The sequence below is a fragment of the Gossypium hirsutum genome, chromosome A03 (genome assembly GCF_007990345.1).
Source record: "Gossypium hirsutum isolate 1008001.06 chromosome A03, Gossypium_hirsutum_v2.1, whole genome shotgun sequence".
In the NCBI taxonomy this organism is placed as follows: domain Eukaryota; kingdom Viridiplantae; phylum Streptophyta; class Magnoliopsida; order Malvales; family Malvaceae; genus Gossypium; species Gossypium hirsutum.
The window spans coordinates 29,436,468-29,445,855 of record NC_053426.1 but is presented as its reverse complement, the minus strand read 5'-3'; positions in this window follow the sequence as shown (position 1 = coordinate 29,445,855).

Sequence of the window (9,388 nt, the reverse complement as noted above, 5' to 3'; positions counted from 1 at the left end):
TTTATTTAATTGGGTACCCAAACGACAAAATTAAATTACATAAATTTCACAGATATAAATTCACACAGAATATTTTTCTGGCTCAGATTTGTGATCCCGAAACCACCTTTCCGAATAGGGCCTAAATCAGGCTGTTACATAACTTGTAAGCGTTAATTTCTCAAAATGACACCTCTTCATATTCTGTTACATCATTCAAACCAAAACCCAATTTCTTTTGCTAATATTAAAATTATTCTAGCCTTAGAACCTGTAGAAACAATTGATTCTTTCTCAAAAGATAAAAAAATATCTTACAAGTTTGGTTTTTGGATAGAGAAGATCAAATAAAACTATAGTAAAGAGGCATAAAAGGATGCCACATGGCGGTGTATGATTGGTCAGGGCTGCCACATCAGAAAAAAATTAACATCGGTAATCTCAGGTACTAATTTAGGATAAAAAAACTATAAGTAGTAATCTGGGAGAAATGGACAAGCTCGAGTACTAATTTTATATTTAACCCATTGTAAAACTATAGTGAAACTGTGTATAACATCCCTTACTTGTGTTCGACACCGAAACAGGGTATGAGGCATTACCGGACATAAACACATGCAATCGTATAAAATCAGGTCATGAATTTGCGTTCAAATTTAAAACTTTTCACATTTCATCTTAAAGTCCCTAATATGGGCCTACGAATCCCAAATCATGCTTTAGAAACGGTTCGGGACCAAACCGAGAACTTTAGAAAACTTTAAAAAATTTCATGAAAAATAGGGGCACACTCCAGTGTGATATTAGGACACGGCCGTGTGGCTTGCATGGCCATGTCCCTAGCTCGTGCACTAGTCTGACTTGCCGTTTCGAACAAATTTACGTTACACATAGATATCACCACTCATTCATCCACATATGTAAGCATACACATCCTTGAAATGCATCATCATGGACTTATAATATAGCTAATATACCAACATCAAATGACCTTACACAACAATGAACTTTCAAATAGCATAGGCCAACATTTTTGGCCAAAACAATTATGACACATACAAAAATAACCAAGTCCCCTATACATGCCATGACCTTAACTATAAGAATTATCAATACCCAATTTGTTAGTTTGATAGTGTGATAGGTTCTCTGACGACTTCCAACCCGAGCTAACCTGAGGACATTATAAACACAGAAAACAAATGGAGTAAGCTATATAGCTTAGTAAGTTGGTATGTAAATAATAAGAAATTTATTAACATGCTTTTACCAATTCTCAGAATATGTTCTCAAGATAATACAATCATAATTGCACATAGTTCCACTATTTACTCTTGTTCATCTCAAGCTGTCTACTCGAGTCACAGTCACTAAATTATTTATATCTTGAGCTACGAAACTCCAAATTAAGATCCGTTAATTTTCCCTTAAACTAGACTCACATATCTTCTTACCATAAAATATTCAGAATTTTTGATCTAGTCAATAAGTACAGTTTATTATTTAAAGTCTCTTTTATTTTGCTGTTTGATAGTTTCAACCCTTCTTCACTAAAACTTAATTATCTCATCGTATGGGATTCGGATGATATTCCCGTTTGTTTCCATTGAAAGTAGATTCAATAATAATTTTAAAAATATAAACTCTAACTAATAATTATTTTTATACAAATTTTAATGATTTTCCAAAATCAGAACAGGGGATTTCAAAATCATTCTGACCCTGTCTCACAAAAATTCAAATATCTCGTAATATGAAATTCTTTTGCTTACGCCGTTTATTGTATGTGAAAATTGACTCAATATTTAATTTCATATCTTATTCAACCTCTAATTCAATTTCCACCATTTTTGATGATTTTTCAAAGTCACACAACTGCTGCTGTCCAAAACTGTTTTATTGCTAATTTTACTCTCTCACATTTTCTTTGTATTAACTTTCATTCAACATTCACATAGATTTCGTACGTACCTGTATCACTTAAATCAGTTATACTCTCATTTTTGTATCTTGGCTATGTCAGTTGATACACTTAAACCTCAATGAAAACACATTATTTCAATTCAACATCAAATAATATTATTGGTTCATAATTGTTTCACATTTAATCATCACATAGTCATATTCGTTTATACTTAGTCATTTCCCGTTGAACACATCGAAATAATAACGGATACACGGTGGCCTTCACATAGTACCACCCTTGTAGCCAAAGCTATTTTATTCACAAGTGGCCTTCACATAGTACCACACTTGTGTCCAAAGCTATTATATTCACAAAGTGGCCTTCACATAGTACCACACTTGTGTCCAAAGCTATTTTATTCCTAAGGTTCAACTAAGAAATTTCTTACTTAGCATAATGCCATGGACTTATTTCACTTAGATACCATGGACTTATTTCACTTAGCACATTGCCATGGACATGTTTCACTTAGATGCCATGGTCTTATTTCACATAGCACAATATCATATCCTAGATATGGTCTTAAATGCGAATCACTTATTTCACTTAGCACATTGCCATTGTAACACCCCTAACCCATATCCATCACTGGAATAGGGTTACGAGGCATTACCAATCAACCACAACATAATTCATACATTTATGCAATCATAATTATAATCCATTCTTCTCATTCATTTTTTCCCTTATAAGGTCTTACGAGACTTTAAAACATGCTTAAAGTGGTTCACGACTAAACCGATAACATTTGCAAACTTTGGGAAACATAGAAATTTTTTTTAAAGTTTAGGGTCACATGCCCGTGTGAACAGGCCGTGTGCCTCACACAGTCACCGTAACCGTGGGAAAACTAGGAAGGTTACTGACTTAGGTTACACGGCCGGCCATACACCCATGTGCCAGCCCGTGTGTCACGTACGGTCAATAGACACACCCGTGTGTCTAGGCTGTGTCAAAACTGTAGGGTATTGTAACACCCCGTACCCGAGACCGTTGCCGGAGTCAGACACGAGGGGTTCGCAGACTTAAATCACTTATTTGCACAGTCCATTTTAAATTTCCAGACGAGCTGGCTAACTGCGTCACTGTCACCTGAAACTCATATCTCGAGTTCCAAAACTCGAAAACCAATTCCATAAATTTTTCCTGAAACTAGACTCATATTTCCATCTACAAATTTGTTTCTAAAATTTTTGGTCAAGCCAATTAGTACAGTGTATTAGTTAAAGTCTCCCCTGTTTCAGGGTTCGACTATACTGACCTTTGCGCATTACGACTTGGATATCTCCCTGTACAGGGCTTCAATACTGATTCCGTTTGTTTCTATAGAAACTAGACTTGAAAAGGAACCTGTACATATATGGCATGACTTCTAATTATCTTTGGTTAATTTATAATGAATTTCCAAAGTCAGAACAAGGAATCCAGAAACCGTTCTGGCCCTGTTTTCCAAAAACTTAAATATCTCATAATATACTATTCATATGATCATTTCGTTACTTTTCTATGAAAATAGATTCATCAAGGTTCGATTACATAATTTATTCACTATTTAATTCCATTCCTACTATTTTTAGTGATTTTTCACATTCACGTCACTGCTGCTGTCAGCATCTGCCCTTAAGGTAGACTTTACCTATTTCATAGTTTCCATGATTCAACTAGCCCTTTTAGCATATATAGCACAAAATATGATTATGATTAACCATTCCAATGGCTAATCGTTTCCAAACATTTCCATACCTCTTAATGAACAACATACAAAACGATTATAATACTACGCTCAAAGTGTATATAAGCCATTTTCGCATGGCTATCCAAATTTATACAAAACCAAAGGGTACATGACCCACAACAAAAAGGGTAGTCCTATACATGCCATTTCAAAGTTCTACCAAAAGTGTACCAAAAGGGGCTTTGATAGTGTGGGCGACTTCGATTTCGACACTCCCGAGTCCGATAGCTGACGAACCAAAATCTATAAATAGAGATTCAAAGAACGGAGTAAGCATTTAATGCTTAGTAAGTTTTGAGCAATGAAATTAGACTCAACTGAAGTATAGCATTCATATAACTAAACGGATAATTTCACATACACATATATTCTCAAAAATCAGTCCTACTTCACATTTCCAACCCTTATATTCATACATAAGGGATCAACTTAACCAAAAACCGGAAGCTCCTTAATCGACTGAGCGAATACTATTTAAGAGGAATCAATTAATCCAATGCATGTACAACACATACCTTGTTGTTGAGTTTTTACGAGCGTATTAATTGAAATTATTACAGCAGATCGCTCATTCCCAAACTCAAGTAATCTTCGGGATTTAGCCGGATATAACTACTTGCACAAGGCCTTCGGGTCTTAGCCCGGATATAGTCACTAGCATAAATGCCTTCGGGACTTAGCCCGGATATAGTCGCTAGCACAAATGCCTTCGGGTCTTAGCCCGGATATAGCAACTCGCACGAATGCCTTCGGATCTTAGTCCGGTTATAGTCACCTAGCACAAAAGCCTTCGGGACTTAGCCCGGATATCATTCGAATAACCATGCACATATATTAATAAATCATGACACATCCATATTTCATTTTCATTACCAAAGCTCAAACACAAAACACTTATCACACTTACAAATTTTGGCTCAATAGCCACATACAAAGGGCATGATTTTGATTTACTTAAGACATAATCTAATCGAATCATAATCTAAGCTCCATTACTCGAAAACTTACCTCGGATGTTGTCGAACGATTTCGGCGGCTATTCTATCACTTTTTCCTTTCCCTTATCCAACTTTGGTCCTCTAAGCTCTTGAGCTAATTCAAACAAATTTAACTTATTAAAGTCTCATTATGCTAGCTTATGGCCGAACATGACAATGAATTTGATGGGTCATATGGCCACCTTTAGTTCAAATACAAAATGGTCATAGGCATTTTTAATCACATTGAGCAATTTAGTACAATTAATCAAACATTTCCTCATGTGCACCTTTATGACCAAATACACACATCATTAACCTAATATCAATTAACTAAGCACTTAACAAATTCTCTTTGAGCCGATTGTCTAAGTCAAGATAGGATCATCATTATGCTTACCTATAGCCGAATGTACAACATCAATCTATGCATTCATTCGTGTGGCCGAACATGCATGTCTATGTTGAGGCCGATTGCATACTTAATACATTCTACAAGTATGGTCACTTGTATTGACCAAATACCATTTTGTTTCAAGTTCAAAACTTGGCTAATACACATATATGCACTATTAAAGCATCCTCTCCATTCCATCAATTCAACACATGCATTACTCATTAATATACAAAATTATATTCGGCCTTAGCACACCTCTTGCTGGCCGAATTTTTCTCCATCTAGCAACATTTTATGTACTATGCCGAACCAAAAAGATCAAACACCTAGCTTAATCATTTCCAAAACACTTAACCGGCCTTTGACCAAGACTTTAAACAAATTCTATGTTCGGCTATCACACATATGGGCATTATTAGTTCAAAGTTTTAACAAGATTAATTTCTTTGATCTTAACCTAAATGACAACCCCCATTGTTCATCTAGATTTAGCATGAAACAAACACCAACCAAGAAAACAACACCCATGGCCGAGTATCATCTTCATCACATAGCAAGATTTAAACCATGGGCTAGGTAGAACTCAAACTAACATAAAAAATATGCATGAATCTCATGGAACAACATCAAACTTACCTTAACCTAGCTACAAGCATGGCCGAATCTCTTCAACATTTCCTCCTTTCTTTCCTTTTGAATTTCGGTCAAGAAGAATGAAAAAGGATGGATATTTTTTTTCTTTGTTTTCATCATTTTCCTTTTTCCATTTCTTTATTACTAGCTTTTTATTTTATTGTTTCCTACATACCACATTAGCACACCATGCTTAAAATATGCTATGCCCCATAGCATGGCCGGCCACTAGCTCAAATATTGGGCAATTTGACATGCAAACCCACCATTTCTATAACATGCATTAATAGGCCACTTTACATTTGCCTAGCACATTTCTAAATTTTCTCACATAAGTCCTATTTACTAAAATTCACCTACAATTAAACAAAATTCAAATATAAAATTTTCACACATGCATATATACATATAATAAGCATCAAATATGACAGCTAATTATTTTTATGACTCGGTTTTGTGGCCCCGAAACCACTTCCCGACTAGGGTCACATTAGGGCTGTCACAACTCTCCCCCACTTAAGAAATTTTCGTCCCCGATAATCTTACCGGTAAATAGGTTTGGGTATCGCTCTTTCATAGAGTTCTCGGGTTCCCAAGTAGCTTCTTCCATCCCGTGTTTGAGCCATAACACTTTTACTAAAGGAACCTTTTTGTTTCGTAACTCTTTCATTTCACGAGCTAGGATACGAATCGGCTCTTCTTCATAACTCATGTCGGATTGAATTTCAACCTCTAATGGATTAATTACGTGTGACGGATCAGATTTATAATGTCGAAGCATCGAAAAATTAAAGACATTGTGAATCTTTTCAAGTTCAGGTGGCAAAATCAATCTATACGCAACTGGACCAACTCGTTCAGAGATTTCGTACGGCCCAATGAATCTCGGACTCAACTTGCCCTTACGGCCAAATCTGAGTATCTTTTTCCAAGGCGAAACTTTAAGAAACACTTTATCTCCCACCTGATATTCAATGTCTTTTCGTTTCAAATCCGCATACGATTTCTGATGATCTGTGGCTGCCTTCAGACTTTCACGAATTACTTTTGCTTTCTGTTCAGCATCATTAATCAAATCAACTCCAAAAATTTTACTTTCACCGAGCTCGGTCCAAAACAATGGTGTACGGCTTTTACGACCGTACAAAGCCTCGTAAGGTGCCATCTTAATACTTGATTGAAAACTATTGTTGTAAGCGAATTCAATCAAAGGTAAATACCGCTCCCATGAACCACTAAACTCGAGGATGCAACATCTCAACATATCCTCAAGTATCTGAATTATCCGCTCAGATTGACCATCGGTTTGTGGATGAAAAGCGGTGCCAAAATGCAGCTTGGTACCCAAAGCTTCTTGCAATTTCTTCCAAAATCGCGAGGTGAATCTCGAATCTCTATCCGACACAATAGAAATCGGTACCCCGTGTAATCTTACAATCTAAGAAACATACAATTCAGCTAGTTTATCCAATGAAAAATCTGTACGTACGGGGATAAAATGAGCCGACTTAGTCAGTCTATCAACAACAACCCAAATCGCATCTTTCTTACTTGTCGACAATGGCAACCCAGACACAAAATCCATCGTGACTCGATCCCATTTCCATTCAGGTATCATGATCGGTTGAAGTAAACCCGTAGGCACTTGATGTTCCGCCTTCACTTGCTAACATATTAAGCACTTTGAGACAAAATCGGAAATGTCTCGTTTCATACCATGCCACCAAAACTGACGTCTCAGATCGTTGTACATTTTCGTACTCCCCGAGTGAATTGACATTCGACTACAATGAGCTTCGTTCAGAATCATCGAAATGAGTTCTGAATTTCTTGGAACACACAACCGACTTCTGAACCTCAAACAATCGTCATCATCAATTTGAAACTCTGATTCCATATTCGGAACACATTCAGCCCGTTTTGCAACCAATTCATCATCGACTTTCTGAGCTTCACGAATTTGATGAATCATCAATGGTTTGGCCTTTAATTCCGCCACTAACACATTTTCGAATAGAACAGACAAGTGTACATTCATCGCTCATAAAGCAAACAGTGATTTACGACTTAAGGCATCCGCAACCACATTAGCCTTTCCCGGGTGATAGTCAATGACAAGCTCATAATCTTTTAACAACTCGAGCCAATGTCTTTATCGTAGATTTAAGTCTCTTTGAGTCATCAAATATTTGAGACTTTTGTGATCCGAAAATACATGGCACTTCTCACCAAATAAGTAATGTCGCCATATTTTCAAAGCGAATACGATGGCAGCTAATTCGAGATCATGGGTCGGATAATTTTTCTCATGTGGCTTTAATTGTCTCGACGCATAGGCCACAACTCGACCTTCTTGCATCAATACGCAACCCAACCCAAGTAGGGAGGCATCACTATAAATGACAAACTCTTTGCCTGATTCGGGTTGCACTAGAATTGGAGCTTCAGTTAAATAAGTTTTCAGTTGGTCAAAACTTTTCTGACATTTTTCTGTCCATTCGAACTTAACATCTTTTTGAAGTAGCTTCGTCATTGGTGTGGCTATCATCGAGAAACCTTTTACAAACCGTCGGTAGTAACCGGCAAGTCCCAAAAAGCTCCGAACCTCAGTAATATTTCTCGGAGGCTTCTAGTTAAGTATGGCTGAAATTTTGTTCGGGTCAACTCGAATACCCGTTGTAGATACCACATGACCCAAGAAGCTAACCTCTCTTAACCAGAACTCACACTTACTGAACTTAGCATATAATTGCTTATCTCGTAAAATCTGCAACACTAATCTCAGGTGCTCAGCATGCTCGGTTTTATCTCTTGAGTAGACCAAGATGTCATCAATAAACACAACTACAAACCGATCCAAATACGGTCTAAAGATCCGATTCATCAAATCAATAAATACCGCAGGGGCATTAGTGAGCCCAAACGGCATCACTAAGAACTCGTAGTGACCGTATCTCGTTCTGAAAGCAGTTTTGGGTATATCCGAATCTCGAATTCGCAACTAATAATAACCTGATCTCAAATCTATCTTTGAAAACACCGAGGCTCCCTTTAGTTGATCAAACAAATCGTCAATGCACGGTATCGGATATTTATTCTTTATTGTCACCTTATTCAGTTGACGATAGTCGATGCACAACCTCATGGTTCCGTCCTTCTTTTTCACAAACAATACTGGTGCACCCCACGGTGAGAAACTTGGTCGAGCGAAACCTCTATCCATCAACTCTTGCAACTGAGCTTTCAATTCTTGTAATTCCATTGGTGCCATACGATATGGAGTTATCGAAATCGGTGTAGTCCCAGGTACAAGCTCGATGCCAAACTCTACCTCCCGAATAGGTGGTAAACCCGGTAATTCTTCGGGAAAAACATCCGGGTATTCACCAACCACTGGCACAGATTCAGGCTTGTTTTCTAACTCTTTGTCATCAAGTACATACGCAAGGTATTCTTCACACCCTTTTCTTACATATTTCTGAGCCAACATTGAGGATATTACAGCTGGCAACCTATTCAAGTCAGTAGACTCAACTCGGATTATCTCGTTATTTACACACCTCAAATCGATCGTTTTTTCTTTTGAAATTTACAATTGCATCATGTACGGTCAACCAATCCATACCGAGGATAACATCAAACTCGTCAAACGGTAAGGGCATCAAATCGGCCAGAAAATAGGAACCTCGGATTACTAGGGG